This window comes from Urocitellus parryii, chromosome Y, assembly GCF_045843805.1.
Source record: "Urocitellus parryii isolate mUroPar1 chromosome Y, mUroPar1.hap1, whole genome shotgun sequence".
NCBI lineage: Eukaryota > Metazoa > Chordata > Mammalia > Rodentia > Sciuridae > Urocitellus > Urocitellus parryii.
The window spans coordinates 67,423,191-67,442,841 of record NC_135548.1 but is presented as its reverse complement, the minus strand read 5'-3'; positions in this window follow the sequence as shown (position 1 = coordinate 67,442,841).

Sequence of the window (19,651 nt, the reverse complement as noted above, 5' to 3'; positions counted from 1 at the left end):
GGTCAGGATGTGGACTCAGGTCAACTCTTAGCAACAAAGACTAGTCTCTGACCCCCAAGAACACTCCAACATGTGTGTTGGGTTCGTGCACAAAGCCAACTGCACTTCTGCTGGTGGAAGGTCTTGAGGTCCAATGGTATACCCCGGTGGATATTGCGGCTCCCCACCAGGTGCCCTCCCCTGGACATGAACAGGCATCCAAAGCTGACATCTTTGAGGAGTGAGGAGGAATGCCTCTCTCCAGGAGCAGTATGTTTTCATGGTCTGGGATAGGAGTGGTTTCAAAGGAACATGGGAATGCATGGGCTAAAGAGGGAACTGGCATTTTGTGGACTGAAGCAGTACTATTGAAAGCCTTCTGTGTGACCAAAAAGCCACTGCCTGGGCAGAGCATTGCCAGGATTCTAGCACGCAGTAACAGGATGAAATTGGGAAGAAAACACAGCCTGGGAGACAGCCTGAATCATCTGTTTTTGCATAAATTCCATGGTCTTACGCACCTGAGTCCACTAGGCAAGGAGTGATCACAATAGCCAGGTTGTGATCCCTAACTAAAGTCAGATGAGGGCTTCCTGAGCACGTAGCCACAGAGCTCATCTGATAATAATGCCAGCGCTTTTTCATTGGGTGGTTGGTTGGTTTTTGTGAGCCAAACACCACAGCAGCCATTATCCCAGCCTATGTACCCTGAAGACCACCATCCCTATGAGTTCTAGGATCACTTGTCTCCTATCTTAACCTACTGTTAGGTTAGTAGAGTCTATGGAAGAGGAAGTCTGTCTGGGGCCTTGGTAGCCTAAGAAATTCATAGCAGAGATCTCCACATCCAACCCAGAAGGGATGGAGAACAGGCTCTAGGTTAGAGGAGGGCGACAGGAAACACATGTTCAGAGGAAGGAGAAGCGGCTGTTGTATTCCCCCACTCGGGGTCATGGCACCACTGGGCCATACACCATGTTGGAGGGAAGCAGTCCCTTTGCTGGTCTTTGGAACCATTGTTCTCAGTAGGGCAGTATTTGGAATGTGGCCTCCATTCTCAGAAGCCTGGTTCACATGGAGGCGGGCTCCACCAACGCAGAAGCATGGCTCTAAGGTGGTATCCGTGCTGGTCAGCCTGTCCTCACTGTGGCCATACTTGAGGAAAATAACTCAGAGGAGGAATCCTAGGCCTTTTTTTCTCTGGGTTTCATAGCTTTCTCTTTGGTTGTGCACTGAGGCTGTCCATAAAGCTCTAGTGTGTGGCAGTGGAGAGCTCCTCAGCCCTTGCCACAAAGGCATAGACTGGGAGAGAGAGAACGAGGCTGGCAGAGAGGGAGAGAGAGAAAGATGGAGAGGGAGGACCTCTCCTTGGAGAATGAGGATTCAGTGGAGCCAACAGGAACAAGGTACTGTTGCCCAGGGCACAACCCTGTTTAGGTCTTACTCCAACCATGCTCAACCTTTCTTCCAGTCCCTCCCACCCCCCAGTAGTGTATTCATCTTGAATGAGAATTTCATGTTGACATCAGAGCACTCACCATCCAATGCTTCCCTCCAAACCCACCTATGAAGATGGCTCATGTGGGGACTGAATCTTCGGCACAGGAGCCTTTTGTGGGAGATTTCAGATGCAAACCCTAGTGGTGTGCTTTGGCAGATGCAAGAGGACCTGAGATATTCTGGAGTCCAAAGCCTTCGGTAGGAACAGACATTAGGTCTGTTGAAGTGCTCTGCCTAGTTCTTCCTCAGGGAGGACTGTGGAGGCTGTCTTTGTTGGTATTGGTGCTGAATTGGAGAGCTCTCAGGTGTGTGGCTCTGGCCTTTTCTGGCACAGGCTCTCAGATGTTGGCGTGTCCTAGGGAGCACCTCCTGAGTGCCACCTTCTTTTTGTACACCCCTCTCTCCCCAGAGCTGAGGATTCCAGCAGAGGCCAACGTATTTGATGCCAAGAATCCTCACAAAAAATCCAACTTTGTGCTGAGGAAAAGGAGCCTCTCCCAAAAGAATGATGGGTGGATCGAGCCTCAACCTCCCTCTCGTCCTGCAAAGAAGGCTCCTGCCCTCCTGAGGATGCTTGCAAAACCATTCTGTTGCTGTGTGCCTGGGCGGGGCTGAGGCAGCCCAGGAATATTTACATTGATTACTATTTTCTTCAAAGTTTGAATCTATAGTTTGCCATTGTCCTTGACCTTGTTTAGTAACACAGTTGTTACTCTATCCTGTATTTGTTGTTTCCATTAATATATTATTATTATTTTAAAATATATATGTTTTTGTTACCTGATCTACTGTGATGATTTGAGTATACTAAATGTAGCAGTGATTCCTAAAGGACACATCCAAACCAACAGGAAGGAATGTTTCATTCTATCAGCAAGAACTTTGGTTTTTAGGAGTTTGGCAGATGGCATTATCTGAGTCAGTTTTCCAATGGGGGCCATGAAGTATCAGCTGTGATGGTACAAACACAAACAAAGACACACAAACACACACAAGAGCACACACACTCACTGAGAGATAGATAGACAGATGGAGTTGGTCTCTGCTGAAATACTTTGGAGACATGGTTCTGATTTCTCCCCTTTTGGAGTATTTTCAATTGCACAAGGTGTCTTGCAAATGAACCCATGTCTGAGGAAGACATGCATGTGTACTTCACATGCCACTTTTCACATAGCAGGAAGGTCATGTAATATTTTTCATGCAGCTGTCTTTTGACTGTGAACCATCCCATGAGGTCAGCTGTGGAATTTTCAACTTGTAGCATCACAATGGGGATCCACTCTTTGGATTTGGGGATATTTCCGATTTTCTTGATTCAGATTGGAATGATATATATATTAGTTTTTGATGAAAATTCTGCATTTGATGGTAATGAATGTCGTGCATCTAGGAATCTGTAGAGTGCAGACAATGAATGGATGCCTACTGTTGTCTGGACTGGTCTGAAAAGTCCTGTAGCATCTGAGCATGTGTGAGGGCTGTACAGGTCTTGCCAAAAGCCCAGGTCAGATGATCCTGCACAAAGCTGAAATCCTAGTGGTCTCCACAACAGTGTAAGGGCCAAGGAGAAACACACTTCCACACAGAAGTTGGGAAGCTACCTTATGAAGGTGATCATAGATACGGGATTATTAATATATCCAGGTTGGCGTCTATTATTTTTTTAGCTTTTGACTTTCGCAGCTGTGGGCATCTTGACAACCATCAACTCCCTGTAAGCACAGACAACTCTATAAGAACCTGAGGATAAATTTCCCTGTGCATGTCCCCTTGTGAAACTGCTTAAGCACCGCCTGGTTTACACACAGGTGGAATTTCTAGGTCAAAGTGTGCATGTTTACTTCTTTGACTAAGCACTGCCAGGTGGCTCTTCTGCATAGCTCTACCTGTGGCCAGGATTGTATTATCTAGCTTTCTAACTTTTGCATGTTGAGTAGATACATAGTGGGAGCACACTGTTTTTGTTGGTATTTTTCTTGGTATCTATTCTGATGCTTTTCACTGGGGGATGTTTTCCTGTGAAAATGGGCTTCCTCTACTTGACCTTATTTTCTTCTTTTTAAAATTTTTTCAATGTGACTTTTTAATTTTAGTTTTATTAAAGACATTGCCCCTTGCTTGCATAGTCTATATCTAAAGCACTAGTCCTTGCTCCAAGGCCCAGCTTGCTCTCAGCTGCCCCAGGAGGGGAACAGTCTTTGGCGGTAGACAAGAGACGCCCCTGCAGGGGGCACAAGTGCTTTGGCCCTCTGGTGTCTTGCCAGCAGTGCTTCCCATGCTCACAGAGGGTTTCAGACACTGAGTCAATGGTCCAGGTGGTCTTTTGTTCAGTCTGATCTCAAATTGAGCTCCTCTGAGAGGTCATATTGAAGTCCTTGTGTGTACCTGATCCATCATTTTAAACAATATTCCAAGTTCACTTTTTGTGTGTACGTGGGTTCTAGGGATAGAACCCAGGGCCTTGAGCCTGTGAGGCAAGTGACCTACCTGAGCTACACCCTCAGAGACCCCTGTAAAAGTATTTCCCCTTTGCCTCGGGGTCTAAGTTGCCAAGGCTGACCTCAAACGTTCCTCTTGCCTCAGCCTCCCTGGTGGCTGGCATGACAGGCATGCACCTGGGACTGTCACACTCGAGCCTGTGATGGGAACTCATGTGCATCTGTCCAGGGCTGAGCATGGTTAGGCAGAGCTGTGCTCCAGGCTCCCTGCAGGGCTGTGGAGGCTTCTGCTGCCCAGCAGCCCTGGTGCCATGGCCAGGGCTCCTCCCAGCCGAGGGCAGGCAGCTGCCCATTGCTGTAGGCTGACCTTATTTTCTTCTTATGGCACTCGTCCGTTCTCTGGAGTATGTTGTATGGTTTGTCCATTAGGAGTCTAACAGGTCCTCTAGAACCTTCAAACAATTAGTAAAATTCCTGAACAGTAAGTGAGCACGCGCAGAAATTGGGCTAATATTTTGGGAAGAACAATGTTGGATGACATATTCATGGCTTGAATATATCATCCAACATGAAGTTATATTTTATTACTTACAAAATAATAAAATAATGAAGCAATACCATGGGCTGGGGTTAGGGGATGAGAATATGCAAATCAAACATTTTTGAGCACCAAGACCCGTTTTTTGTTTTTGTTTTTGTTGTTTTTTTTAACTTAAATAATATTGAGTGCCAGAGGACCACCGCTGCCATTCAGCCTCAACAACCTCCAGGTCCAGCCTCCAGGTGGCCCATTTCACCAGGGTGTGTGGGACCACACTGTCCTGGGATGAGAGAACAGTACCCACGGATGTTGACATCTCACAGAGTAGATATTGCCAGTGACAGTAGGGAGCTATTGGCACATGAGGAAGGGAAGAGCTCTCAGGATGGGAAGAGGGGGCCGCTTCGAGACTCATTGGGTATGGCACGAGGCTGCTGGGTGTGGTGTTGGCCTGGGCCCACTGAGTGGGGCAGATCCGTGGTCTGTGTTTCTGTACCCTCCTCTGTAGCCTGTGTTGGCAGCAGATCAGGGAATTGCGATCAGAAGTGCTCCCAGTAACACAGGCACCAGCCCCCAGAGTGTGTGCCTATCCGTTTCCCCACCTGGCCTGACTTAGTGCCTGTCTTGCTTCAGGGCTGAGACCCTACAATCTCTGATGAGGGTGTCTGTGGTCCAGATCCAACCTGCATGGCCAACATGCTCAGACCTTCAGCTGGGTCCTAGGCTGCTGCAACCAAACTCTGTTAACTGGGTGGCCGACAACAGAGGAAGTGTCTTCCGTTGAGCTCCAGAGGCTCAACACAGTAGGTGTTGGGCTGTCCCAGTGCCATAACCCCTCCCAGGTTTCAAGGGGACTGTCTCCCCAACTCTCCCAGCCCTTGCCCACTCTCCTATTGCTGCCCACGATCTGTGGTTCCCATATGGGCATCCCGCCCTGGATCCAACCTCACATATCCGGTATCCCCCAGTCTCCCTGGTATCTGGGTCCAGACTCTCCTCTTCCTACAAGAATATCAGATATTGGATTTGGTCCCAGTTGATGCTGTGTTCCATCATGTGAGCTCTTAGCTTCATCACTGTGCAAAGACTCTTTTCCCACACAAGTTCGCACGACTTTTGGCTGGCTAAGAATTTTCAGGCGACACTTTTCTAATGAGTACACTTTCCTTCCTTCCGATCTCCCACCAGTGAGCATTCCTCGCACCCTTGTCCTAGTTCCTTTATGGCAGTTTCCCTCCTTATGGCTGAGAGGACCTAGTGACCCCTGAATTCACACGTTCTCCTTAATCACCAACACACTGCAGAATTCTCCAGGGGGCCATATATGCTCCTGGAAGTTGGTGTTGGAAATAGTTCTCCATCCATTAATCACTCCCTCACTCACTAATGTCCTTGTGTCCTTGAGAAAGGCTCTCCCTTTCCTGGTTTTCCTGAATAGAAATCCTCTTGCCTCTTGGGTGAATAGGGTTATGGGTTGTGCAGAGGGTGTTGGTCCACTGAGCATCTTAGAGACTGTCCTTTATGGAGCCTAATGATCCTCACTGGGGAATGAGGCCAGGGTCCTAACTGTGGTTAGTTAGAGAGGGAAAGAAGGACAAGGGAAACTCAGATGTCCCTTCATGGCCCCTGGAGTTAGAGGACTTACCCCTTTGCACCTGGGATCAGGAGACCTCATTTCCTTGAGGACACGCACACTCAGACGTTAATCTTGAGTGTGGGTTCCTTTCTGGGGTCCAGGGCTGTTGTTAGCCACCAGGAATGACAGTGCTCTCCATGCTGAGTGGAGCCATTTTTGCCAGGAAAGAGAGCCCATGGTCACGCCTTGTGCAAAGCATCCCACGCCAGGGGCTCCCATGCCTACATTCCTGTCCTGAAAGGAAGCCACTCAGAGGCAAGGTGGGTCCAACCACCTCCCATGTTTTCACTCATCACTGTGTTCCAGCAGTCACCCCAGTGAACAGTCCTGATGGGATTGGATGTGGCTCAGAATGTCACCCTCATGAGCTCTACCCTGCCACAGCTGCAGTTCTGCAGTGGGAGAAACTCAAAACCTCAAAACACATGCACATGAAAGAAAAGAGCAAGAGCCAGAGCCCAAACAGGCCAGGTGTGGCAAAGACAGCTGGAGTGCCTAGGTTGGGACTCAGAATTATGTCAGTGGGGTGGCATTGCTGCTGGCACCAGCATGATAACCGAGAGCCAGCCCTGCTCATTTTGGGGAGCAGTGTGTTGGGGAAGGCAGCAGAAATTGAGAGGCAGGATTGAGTTTGGCCCTAGGAGGAGGTTGGGTAAGAGGCCAGTGTGGGTTGGAGAGCCTGGGCAGATAGACAGAGGCCAGGGCACACCCCAAAGCCTGGAGACTGCACTTGATGTCCAGGGTTGTGAAACACCACTTCCCCTCTTACTCACAACTGAGAGCAAGGGGCATTGATGAGTTCAGTTTGTGTGCGGCTGCATCCAAGGTGGCTCGGCTAGGAACCTCTGTTTCCTTGACTCAGGAGGCTGGGAGTCCAGGCTCCACTGAGGCTCGGCTGGGAGGATCGGAGTCTGAGTTTATGCCTGTGTTCCCTGTAGGATCCATGTTGGCTGAGCCTCAGTGTTTTTGTAATGAGAGGATGGGTGACCGTCATGTCTTTATCACAGGACACACTTGCTAAATGGATTTGTTTGCTCTGAGGAGGAAAGAGAGAGGGGGGAGTGGTGCTGGAGACAGGGATGCAGACAGGGGTCATGGACTTGGCATAACTCAGTCTTGGAGGTGATATCCCATCACCTGTACCCACTTCAATTCCCATGAATCCAGAGGCTGAGCCCCCTTGAGGTGAGGGGTGAACCGGTTCTGGGCAGCAGGATGCTGTGGTACCTCGGAGTCTCTGTGAGACCCCAACACTAGACACACTTGGCCCTTTTGAAATCTTAGGAGAAGCCTTGGGAAGTTGTATGGCAGAGGGGAGCAGCCTCTGCATCTCAGTCCCCTCCAACTTGCCATGGTGTAGAGAGGGAACTGCAGCCACGATGGGACGGACATTGGCCATGTCCCTGTGTGGGACACAGGCCTGATGGAGTTAGGGTGCATTCTTTGTCTCTCCCTTTCTTGTGATTATCCCATCTCTACATTTGTGCTTTAGCCACCTGTGAGTCCCATCTCTGGTTTCAGAGAGAACAGAGGGTGTTATGGGCCAATAGACACAATAAACCCTAGAGATTAGATGCTACCCTACTTTCCAGAAAAGACTGGGCACACCATGAGTTGCACAATGATGGGACCAGGGTCCAAAAGCTGCTGAGAGGGAAGGACTGGTTGTGAATGCATTTTTGAAGGCTCCAAGCTGGAACTCTAGTGGCACCAAGCAGGGCAGATGCTGGTGGGGATGTTTGGGTAGTTGTTGGTGAACACCTGCGCACCTGAGATGGGTAGGCATGGAGGAGAAATCGGCAGCCCATAGGGCTGTTGAAAGTGGTCTTATGTGAAAAGAGGCTCAGGTATGGGCACAGGAAATGACATCATTGCCTTGACAATGGATCAAACAGAACATGGAACCCTGGTATCCAGGCACCCACTTCACTGACCAAGCCATCCGAGCTCACTTGGTTGGAGCCACTGGAGGGAGAAGGATGTTCTCCTGTGGTTGCAGACAATGCCGAGCCTCAGGCTCCCAGGAATCTCAGGGGAGCCAACTAGCCCTTTTGTGGATACACTGGGTGAGGCTTCATCTTAGACGCCAGAGCCTCTGGCGATTGTCGCAGAGGAGCTCAAGAGTAACAGTGAGTAGCACAGGGCAGGTGAGCCCAGCAGGCCCTCTAGTCTGATCCCTGATGAATGGCCCAGGACTCCTATTCTGACTCTGTGTGTGTGTGTGTGTGTGTGTGTGTGTGTGTGCGTGTGTGTGTGTTTGTACTGATGGGAACTGTCCCATTGTGCTTTGACTCTAGTGTATTGGCACAAGTCATTTTTCTGTTTGTCACCATTTCCATTTTGAACCCACCATTCTTGGTCCCAACCCAGGGTGAAAATGATCAGAACACGGAGGAGCCCTTCAGGGTTCAGAGCCTTGAACCTTACAGGCAGGACCAGCTTAGGAATGAGCTCCTGCCTGTCATTTGTGGGAGGAACCTACATTTCAGCAGCAACATGGGGTTAATCTCCTGGGATTTCATCCCCACCCAGCAGGTGCTGGATCTCTTGTTCCCAAAACAGCCACCTTCTTCAGTCTTTACTCCTGGTGCCACTCCACATCCTCCAAGGGGACAAGAACCTCAGGTTCTGGATGGATGTTGTATAATGCCCACAGAGCCAACTGCCAGGCTGGGTGGGGTGCAGTTGCTGGGCTTTGCTGATGTTGTCATCCCCCACAGTTCTTGGAACCTTCTGTGGCAGTGGCATCCAGGACCCCAGCAGCTGTGAGTAGCAGCTCCTCACTGCTTCACTCCAGCGAGCAGGTGGAAGACAGCCGCGTTGTTCACGTCCTCCTAGAGGGACAGAGCCTGAGGGAGACAAAGCGCATCCCGGGAAGCCCGACAGCAGGGCTGCCTCCTGGGTGTCCACACAGTGGAAGGCAGGAGACACAGCCAACCCCAGGGCTATGGTGGGAAATAAAGAAGAGAGAGGTCCGTCTTAAGGGCTTGACCTGAGGAGGGAGAGCATCAGCATGCCCAGCTTCAGTGGTGAGTGGGCCTGTGTATTGTGGGTTTTGCAGGCCAGAAGTGCAGACGGAAGTGCTGTGGACAGATGAAGGCAGAGATATGTCCAGGGTGCAGGCTGCAGTGCCTAGAACTTGGTATTCTCAATGAGTGAAGTTGGAGCAGAGGAGGTGGCAGTGACTTGTCACATGTGTAGGAGGGGATGTGTTCCTGGTGGCAGGGAAGAGAACCTCCTTAGCATGACTAGGTGTAGGAATTTGGGGTCGGGATCACCTGGGGGGTCATGCCAAAGCTTCGGAATGTTAGGCTTTGCATGTATGTAAATACGGAGCTAAAGGGGTTCTTGGCAGAATTTCTATGGATGTGCAGTAGACACGCTAATGCTGCAGGTGTCCAGCTGCAGAGGAGACATGTTCAGTGACTGCCAGTGCTGAGTCAAGTACATCATTACAACCAGACCCGCACCGAGCTTCCAGAGGCCAGGGCCTCTCAAAGCTATCATGAAGCACTCAAGTGCACACTCTTGTATCTGAGTCTGTTTTGTGTCGTGGCAGTCAGGACCCAAATTTTCAGTGCATCTGCCTCTTGCACCCACAAAGGCAGCCTGCATCCCAGATCACACTTGGTGCGCAGATCCCTGGCCCATTGCTCTCATCTCAGTGAGATGAGAGTGTGTCTGTGCATAGGCAGTTTGGTCCTTTGACATGAGTGGAATGTGGCTCCCCAGGGGGAGGGGAGATGGCAGGTACAGGCAGATATTTGTACCAGGATTGTTCTAGTAGCACATTGCAAGAACCCAGGTGGTATATGGAGGACACACTCAGGTAGCAGGATAACAAGATTGTGCCCTTGTATATGTAGCTGAGATTTCTCCTGAATGTTTGACCACAGTCTTCTGGGTAGCTCTTCTAAAAGCCATTCTCTGATGACATTTGTCCCACCCTGACCCAGGTGACCTTTCAGGAGACGGTGACAAGCCTCATCCGCAGGGCCTTGGACCAAAATTTGTTGCAGCATGAGGATGTGGACAACTTTGAGCTGCTGTATATGATGTCTGAGGATGAGAGTAAGTAGGACAATCAGACAGTGGGGAGACATGATCCACAGTGGGCTCAGGATAACTGACAGCCAAGAGAAAGTGGGCCTTGGCCCCAAAATACCAAAGTGTGATGGGCCTGGCGGAGACTCTCAGGGGTTGTGGGTGTTTTGTGGTATAATCCTTGAGTGCCACCTAACAATTCTCTCCACTTCGCTCTGCAGAAATCAAGGTCTCTGACCACTCACTCGTGTGTCTGTCCATGAATCTGGGAATACAATATTTCATGGTGAGGAAACGCCCCCAGGTCAAGGGAAAGGAGGTAAACACCTACCTTATTCAAGCTGTGCATGTGCTGCCATTCCACTCCGACCTGAGGAAATAAGAAGCCTCAGCACCTGGACATATTTGCTGGAAGCCCATAGAGCCAACTGACAGTCTGGGGTGGCTTTCTGTTTCTGGGTTTGCTGATGTTCCATCCCCCACAGTTCTCAGAATCAACCTGCAAGTCCTCCAGGCCGCTTTCCCACAAGCAGGTGGGAGACACCTGCTTAATTCGTGTCCACTTAGAAACACAAAGTCCAGAGATGGCCAAGAGTGTTCTGGTAAGCCTGGGAGCAGGGGTGTCCCGTGGTGCTTACACCTGGGTGGGGAGCAGACACTGGTCCAATACCATGGACTACTCATGCCCTCTTGAATTTGGAGCTTCTGGATGATCAGGAGGATAGATGGGAATCAAGAAGGGAGAGGTCAGTGTGAAGGGCTGGAGCTGAGATGAGCGAGTGCAGCAGCTTGTCCACTGCCATGTCTGAGGGAGTCTGTGTGTCAGGTGGCAGCATGCAGTCCAGAAGGGCAGGGACAGGTATGGGTGACAGATGAGAATAGGACAGGAACTAGGTTGCAGGTTCCCTTGTATGGGATGCTGACGTCTATGGAGGAGGACAGCAGTGTGAGGTTCTCCATGTTCCTTGAACAAGGAGCTGAGAGAGTCTCTCTGCAGAGTCGATATGGATGTGGAGCAAGCACACTAAATGTCCAGGTAACCCAATGACCACCCTTGCCGGATGAGGTGCCCTCCTACATCCCAGCCAGCACTGAGCCTCTGGAGGCCAGGAGCTCTCGTGGCTATCTTTCAGCTCTCCTGTGTGTGGTCATGTTCCTGGGTCTGTTTTTGGCCCTGGCAATCCAGACCAAAGCCTCTAGGTTTTGTGCCTAGGCCATTCCCAATGCCGCCTGCATCCTCGGGCAGACCTGGGATCTTGGAGGCTATTGTCCCATTCCTCCCAACTTGTGGGATGAGATTGCATCTGTATGCAGGTAGTGGGGTCCTTTCACTCCGAGAGGAGTGCAGCTCCACAAAGAGCAATGGCAGGCCCAGGAAGTCCTATGTACAAGGATTGGGCTAGTAGCCTGTGGGAAGAGCCCACACGATGAGCAGGAGGTCAGCCTCGGGTAGTAGGGTCATGGATGTTGCCCTTGCATTTAGAGTGGAGGTGCCTCCAGAATGCCCCTGCCCACTGTCCTTGAGTAGTCACTTCAAGGCCCATTTCCTGAAGGCCTGTCTCCCATGCTGCTCCAGGTGACCTGCCACGATAGGGCTCCTGTCGTCATCCGCAGCGCCCTCGACCTACACTTCCTTACTGAGGAGAATCCAGAGGATTATGAGCTGGGCCAAATCATCTCTCGCCGTCAGAGTAAGTGAGACAATCAGATAGCAGAGAGCAAGGGTCAGGATGTGGACTCAGGTCAACTCTTAGCAACAAAGAGTAGTCTCTGACCCCCAAGAACACTCCAACAGGTGTGTTGGGTTCGTGCACAAAGCCAACTGCACTTCTGCTGGTGGAAGGTCTTGAGGTCCAATGGTATACCCCGGTGGATATTGCGGCTCCCCACCAGGTGCCCTCCCCTGGACATGAACAGGCATCCAAAGCTGACATCTTTGAGGAGTGAGGAGGAAAGCCTCTCTCCAGGAGCAGTATGTTTTCATGGTCTGGGATAGGAGTGGTTTCAAAGGAACATTGGAATGCATGGGCTAAAGAGGGAACTGGCATTTTGTGGACTGAAGCAGTACTATTGAAAGCCTTCTGTGTGACCAAAAAACCACTGCCTGGGCAGAGCATTGCCAGGATTCTAGCAAGCAGTAACAGGATGAAATTGGGAAGAAAACACAGCCTGGGAGACAGCCTGAATCATCTGTTTTTGCATAAATTCCATGGTCTTACGCACCTGAGTCCACTAGGCAAGGAGTGATCACAATAGCCAGGTTGTGATCCCTAACTAAAGTCAGATGAGGGCTTCCTGAGCACGTAGCCACAGAGCTCATCTGATAATAATGCCAGCGCTTTTTCGTTGGTTGGTTGGTTGGTTGGTTTTTGTGAGCCAAACACCACAGCAGCCATTATCCCAGCCTATGTACCCTGAAGACCACCATCCCTATGAGTTCTAGGATCACTTGTCTCCTATCTTAACCTACTGTTAGGTTAGTAGAGTCTATGGAAGAGGAAGTCTGTCTGGGGCCTTGGTAGCCTAAGAAATTCATAGCAGAGATCTCCACATCCAACCCAGAAGGGATGGAGAACAGGCTCTAGGTTAGAGGAGGGCGACAGGAAACACATGTTCAGAGGAAGGAGAAGCGGCTGTTGTATTCCCCCACTCGGGGTCATGGCACCACTGGGCCATACACCATGTTGGAGGGAAGCAGTCCCTTTGCTGGTCTTTGGAACCATTGTTCTCAGTAGGGCAGTATTTGGAATGTGGCCTCCATTCTCAGAAGCCTGGTTCACATGGAGGCGGGCTCCACCAATGCAGAAGCATGGCTCTAACGTGGTATCCGTGCTGGTCAGCCTGTCCTCACTGTGGCCATACTTGAGGAAAATAACTCAGAGGAGGAATCCTAGGCCTTTTTTCTCTGGGTTTCATAGCTTTCTCTTTGGTTGTGCACTGAGGCTATCCATAAAGCTCTAGTGTGTGGCAGTGGAGAGCTCCTCAGCCCTTGCCACAAAGGCATAGACTGGGAGAGAGAGAACGAGGCTGGCAGAGAGGGAGAGAGAGAAAGATGGAGAGGGAGGACCTCTCCTTGGAGAATGAGGATTCAGTGGAGCCAACAGGAACAAGGTACTGTTGCCCAGGGCACAACCCTGTTTAGGTCTTACTCCAACCATGCTCAACCTTTCTTCCAGTCCCTCCCACCCCCCAGTAGTGTATTCATCTTGAATGAGAATTTCATGTTGACATCAGAGCACTCAACATCCAGTGCTTCCCTCCAAACCCACCTATGAAGATGGCTCATGTGGGGACTGAATCTTCGGCACAGGAACCTTTTGTGGGAGATTTCAGATGCAAACCCTAGTGGTGTGCTTTGGCAGATGCAAGAGGACCTGAGATATTCTGGAGTCCAAAGCCTTCGGTAGGAACAGACATTAGGTCTGTTGAAGTGCTCTGCCTTGTTCTTCCTCAGGGAGGACTGTGGAGGCTGTCTTTGTTGGTATTGGTGCTGAATTGGAGAGCTCTCAGGTGTGTGGCTCTGGCCTTTTCTGGCACAGGCTCTCAGATGTTGGCGTGTCCTAGGGAGCACCTCCTGAGTGCCACCTTCTTTTTGTACACCCCTCTCTCCCCAGAGCTGAGGATTCCAGCAGAGGCCAACGTATTTGATGCCAAGAATCCTCACAAAAAATCCAACTTTGTGCTGAGGAAAAGGAGCCTCTCCCAAAAGAATGATGGGTGGATCGAGCCTCAACCTCCCTCTCGTCCTGCAAAGAAGGCTCCTGCCCTCCTGAGGATGCTTGCAAAACCATTCTGTTGCTGTGTGCCTGGGCGGGGCTGAGGCAGCCCAGGAATATTTACATTGATTACTATTTTCTTCAAAGTTTGAATCTATAGTTTGCCATTGTCCTTGACCTTGTTTAGTAACACAGTTGTTACTCTATCCTGTATTTGTTATTTCCATTAATATATTATTATTATTTTAAAATATATATGTTTTTGTTACCTGATCTACTGTGATGATTTGAGTATACTAAATGTAGCAGTGATTCCTAAAGGACACATCCAAACCAACAGGAAGGAATGTTTCATTCTATCAGCAAGAACTTTGGTTTTTAGGAGTTTGGCAGATGGCATTATCTGAGTCAGTTTTCCAATGGGGGCAATGAAGTATCAGCTATGATGGTACAAACACAAACAAAGACACACAAACACACACAAGAGCACACACACTCACTGAGAGATAGATAGACAGATGGAGTTGGTCTCTGCTGAAATACTTTGGAGACATGGTTCTGATTTCTCCCCTTTTGGAGTATTTTCAATTGCACAAGGTGTCTTGCAAATGAACCCATGTCTGAGGAAGACATGCATGTGTACTTCACATGCCACTTTTCACATAGCAGGAAGGTCATGTAATATTTTTCATGCAGCTGTCTTTTGACTGTGAACCATCCCATGAGGTCAGCTGTGGAATTTTCAACTTGTAGCATCACAATGGGGATCCACTCTTTGGATTTGGGGATATTTCCGATTTTCTTGATTCAGATTGGAATGATATATATATTAGTTTTTGATGAAAATTCTGCATTTGATGGTAATGAATGTCGTGCATCTAGGAATCTGTAGAGTGCAGACAATGAATGGATGCCTACTGTTGTCTGGACTGGTCTGAAAAGTCCTGTAGCATCTGAGCATGTGTGAGGGCTGTACAGGTCTTGCCAAAAGTCCAGGTCAGATGATCCTGCACAAAGCTGAACTCCTAGTGGTCTCCACAACAGTGTAAGGGCCAAGGAGAAACACACTTCCACACAGAAGTTGGGAAGCTACCTTATGAAGGTGATCATAGATACGGGATTATTAATATATCCAGGTTGGCATCTATTATTTTTTTAGCTTTTGACTTTCGCAGCTGTGGGCATCTTGACAACCATCAACTCCCTGTAAGCACAGACAACTCTATAAGAACCTGAGGATAAATTTCCCTGTGCATGTCCCCTTGTGAAACTGCTTAAGCACCGCCTGGTTTACACACAGGTGGAATTTCTAGGTCAAAGTGTGCATGTTTACTTCTTTGACTAAGCACTGCCAGGTGGCTCTTCTGCATAGCTCTACCTGTGGCCAGGATTGTATTATCTAGCTTTCTAACTTTTGCAGGTTGAGTAGATACATAGTGGGAGCACACTGTTTTTGTTGGTATTTTTCTTGGTATCTATTCTGATGCTTTTCACTGGGGGATTTTTTCCTGTGAAAATGGGCTTCCTCTACTTGACCTTATTTTCTTCTTTTTAAAATTTTTTCAATGTGACTTTTTAATTTTAGTTTTATTAAAGACATTGCCCCTTGCTTGCATAGTCTATATCTAAAGCACTAGTCCTTGCTCCAAGGCCCAGCTTGCTCTCAGCTGCCCCAGGAGGGGAACAGTCTTTGGCGGTAGACAAGAGACGCCCCTGCAGGGGGCACAAGTACTTTGGCCCTCTGGTGTCTTGCCAGCAGTGCTTCCCATGCTCACAGAGGGTTTCAGACACTGAGTCAATGGTCCAGGTGGTCTTTTGTTCAGTCTGATCTCAAATTGAGCTCCTCTGAGAGGTCATATTGAAGTCCTTGTGTGTACCTGACCCATCATTTTAAACAATATTCCAAGTTCACTTTTTGTGTGTACGTGGGTTCTGGGGATTGAACCCAGGGCCTTGAGCCTGTGAGGCAAGTGACCTACCTGAGCTACACCCTCAGAGACCCCTGTAAAAGTATTTCCCCTTTGCCTCGGGGTCTAAGTTGCCAAGGCTGACCTCAAACGTTCCTCTTGCCTCAGCCTCCCTGGTGGCTGGCATGACAGGCATGCACCTGGGACTGTCACACTCGAGCCTGTGATGGGAACTCATGTGCATCTGTCCAGGGCTGAGCATGGTTAGGCAGAGCTGTGCTCCAGGCTCCCTGCAGGGCTGTGGAGGCTTCTGCTGCCCAGCAGCCCTGGTGCCATGGCCAGGGTCCTCCCAGCCGAGGGCAGGCAGCTGCCCATTGCTGTAGGCTGACCTTATTTTCTTCTTATGGCACTCGTCCGTTCTCTGGAGTATGTTGTATGGTTTGTCCATTAGGAGTCTAACAGGTCCTCTAGAACCTTCAAACAATTAGTAAAATTCCTGAACAGTAAGTGAGCGCGCGCAGAAATTGGGCTAATATTTTGGGAAGAACAATGTTGGATGATATATTCATGGCTTGAATATATCATCCAACATGAAGTTATATTTTATTACTTACAAAATAATAAAATAATGAAGCAATACCAAAGCCAATATCATCTGTTATCAAATATATGTTATCAATATCAAAGCCAATGATCATCTGTTTCCAATTTTCTGTGATTTGGTTCAAGTGGTAAAGTGGTGATATTTATTAATAATGGATCGAATAGGTTCATAATTGTTTTAGAGTACAATTAGATGCCTTCAAACTTTAGGCTACATGGGCACATTTGAGAACGGTTCCAGCCATTCTCTCATCCTTTGGGTCATTCCCCTCCTATGTCCTGTGAGACATTTTCTATGTGAGGCTTTAAGAAGAAGAAGAGAATATTCTGTAAAGAAAACCTTGTGATCTGTGCAGTATGAAGTTGAATGGATTCATTCAGAAATCAGAAATTCTATTGAAAGATATTTATTGGCATGAGCCAAATAAAACCTCTTTTTAGGCATCCTGGTGAAGACAAGGTTTTATCTTTATGTCTCATTTTCTATGTTTTGTTGTTGTTGTTGTTGTTAGAATGAAATTCATATGTTGCCAGACCATTCTATCAGATGTGTAACTAGATGCCATTTAAATTACCCACTTTTACATGGTAGACAGTTTTTAATGAACACTGCCTGTCTGCACCTTTTTTAAAAACAGGACTGGGATCAGAAGCCCAAATACCAATGGTTAGCTGGAGCATATTTTTCATTTGGCCTATCTGTCAGTATTCCCTGAGGTCATCTGTGCAATCAGCTTCGTTACTCCTGCTCCCTCACTGGATTTCATAGAAACCATATGCTATGTATGAATCAGGGACACCAATCCCACAACATAGCATTCTTGGAATATCCAAAGTCCCACTTTTCACTTCGCCATGCCTGAGATCAGCAGTAATATTTATCAGCAAATGTGAGATTTTCAAAGATCCAATTCTATGTGCTCCTTTCTCATAGAGCCTTAGGCAGGGATATAGCATACATAAATATTAAGTAAAGTCCATAGTTTTTAAAATGTCATCCATTGAATAGATGACACATGTCTGAGATACTTTTTATTTTGGAGGAGGTATTATTTAATAGGGAATTCCAACAGCTACCTAATAGTGAAATGAGAAGTCTTGCATCCATTTTATTTTGTTTCTGATGATTTTTATGAGTAAGGGTAAGATACTTCCTTGTTCTGATGCAGATGTTGCCCACTTTTGTGAATGGATGCGGGGTGTCACCTACTACTTGCATATCTGCATATTGGGCTTGACACTGCTATCGTACTTGGTAGTTGGCAAAAAGTCAATACTGAAGTTAAGCTCTTGTGTTCTAGCAGCAGAGCTGAACATCCTTGATGTGCCACCTTCTGCAATCCATGCTGCTCTCTTCATGTTCCTTATTGACTTCCTGGTGAGGAGCATCATGGTCTCCTGGTCTTGAGAATGGCCAAGCATTGCTCTGTGAATGTGGAAGATGGGCATGTGGAAGGCTCCAGGGAGGAGGGATCATTGAACATGTACTCGAATCCATGTGCCTGTTGAATGACCTGTTTTTTTTATTTTTGGGTTTTAAGGGAGACACTGCCCTAAAACACTTCTGTGCAGCTGGGGATGCAGGCTTCTGCTTCACCTTGCAGGAAGCATTAACGAATCCTTTCCAGAAGACATGAGAAGAGAGAAGTGAGCCTCTGGTATCATGCAGGTTCTTTGCATTGCCCATGGGCTAGAAGAGAGAAGAGTTGCTTCATGAGATTTGATCCCCTTTTTCCTGAAAAGTTCCACACAGAGGTGAGTCCCCAGCATGTTTAGAAATCATTTCAGACACCTTTCTGGACGGAATTGAATCAGAGCCCCTGATGATGTGGAAGAGCTAAAGATGGGTTTGCTATGAATTTTCTATTTCATTCATCAGGGCCTGAGTCAAGTCAGTCATTGTGCTGTCAACACATGAGCTGCTGGTCAAATGTGAGGAAGTGGTCTTGCTTTATGAAAACACCACCCTGATTCAGTGAGCCAGAGGCAGCCTGCAGTCCCTGTTTTCCTGTAAAGGCAGATTGCTGTGGATGGCCTCTGGCCTCGTCATGCAGCCCTGCTCAGAGTAGGGGATTGAGGGACCAGGCAGATCCCTAGTTCCTTTTGACCTTTATTGCCATTGGGCCACCCCAGGGTCCTTGGACTCTACCTGGTCTTCTGGCCTGGGTCAGGGGATGTGAGGTTTGGAATCCCCCTCTGGGGCAGGATCCCAGCCCCCCAGCCACTTGAGGTCAGCACATCCTTCCCTAATTGTGTTAGAGTTGGAGACTTCTCCCACCCATCCTCATCCATGCTCATCCCACATTTTGTAGCTTGGCACCTGAGGACCTTTATTCATTGACTTACTTGTTAGTGATGATGGTTACTAAGACTAAGTGACTCTTTCAAGTCACATCACTTGCATGGTAGGGCTAGAGCATGGATCTTCCTAATTGATTTCATGGGACTCTCTCATGGAAACTGTGACTGCTTCCTAAACACACACTCTACATTTGGAGTGTCAAAATTCTTGCCACTGCCTCCTTGGCAAGTGTATCTTGTCTTCTACGTGGGAATTTCACAAATATTTTCCTTTGGTTTGTGGAGGTCATGCAGAAGGGATTTCATTTGAAATAGCCCAAACAAGAAATACCAGTTGTCTTTTTCGCACATGGATGTGTGTAGTGAACACCCCTTTCTGTGTGCTTGCATGAGTTACTCCTTTGAATTTGTTGAAGAATGGTTGGCTGGGGAGCAAGTTAACGAGAGATGGATATCAATGGTTGTCAAGTATTCTGACGTGAAGAATGTATTGAGGATGTGAAGGCTTTTCTAGCCAGTTCCTATGGCTCAGTCAGGGATCAGTCAGAGGATTCTGTCTGGTAGACTCTTTGGCACAGATGTCAAAGTGGCCTGGTCTTACCCTGTCCAGGACTGAATGCTGAGCTTGAGTGGGAGCTTCTTGTCATTTCAAGCATTTCCATGAGTCTGTCCTCTGTTCTCTTGTATCCAAGTGGTTTCTAATAGGAAAGCAGAACAAAAATTGAAAGTATGGTGATTGATTATTTTTACCAATGTTATTTCAATCCACTTTGTTTAATACGAAATTACCTTTATGCTAGTAAGATTTCATATGTGAGGAAATAATGAAAATATTGGGGTTAGGGGATGAGAATATGCAAATCAAACATTTTTGAGCACCAAGACCCGTTTTTTGTTTTTGTTTTTGTTTTTTTTTAACTTAAATAATATTAAGTGCCAGAGGACCACCGCTGCCATTCAGCCTCAACAACCTCCAGGTCCAG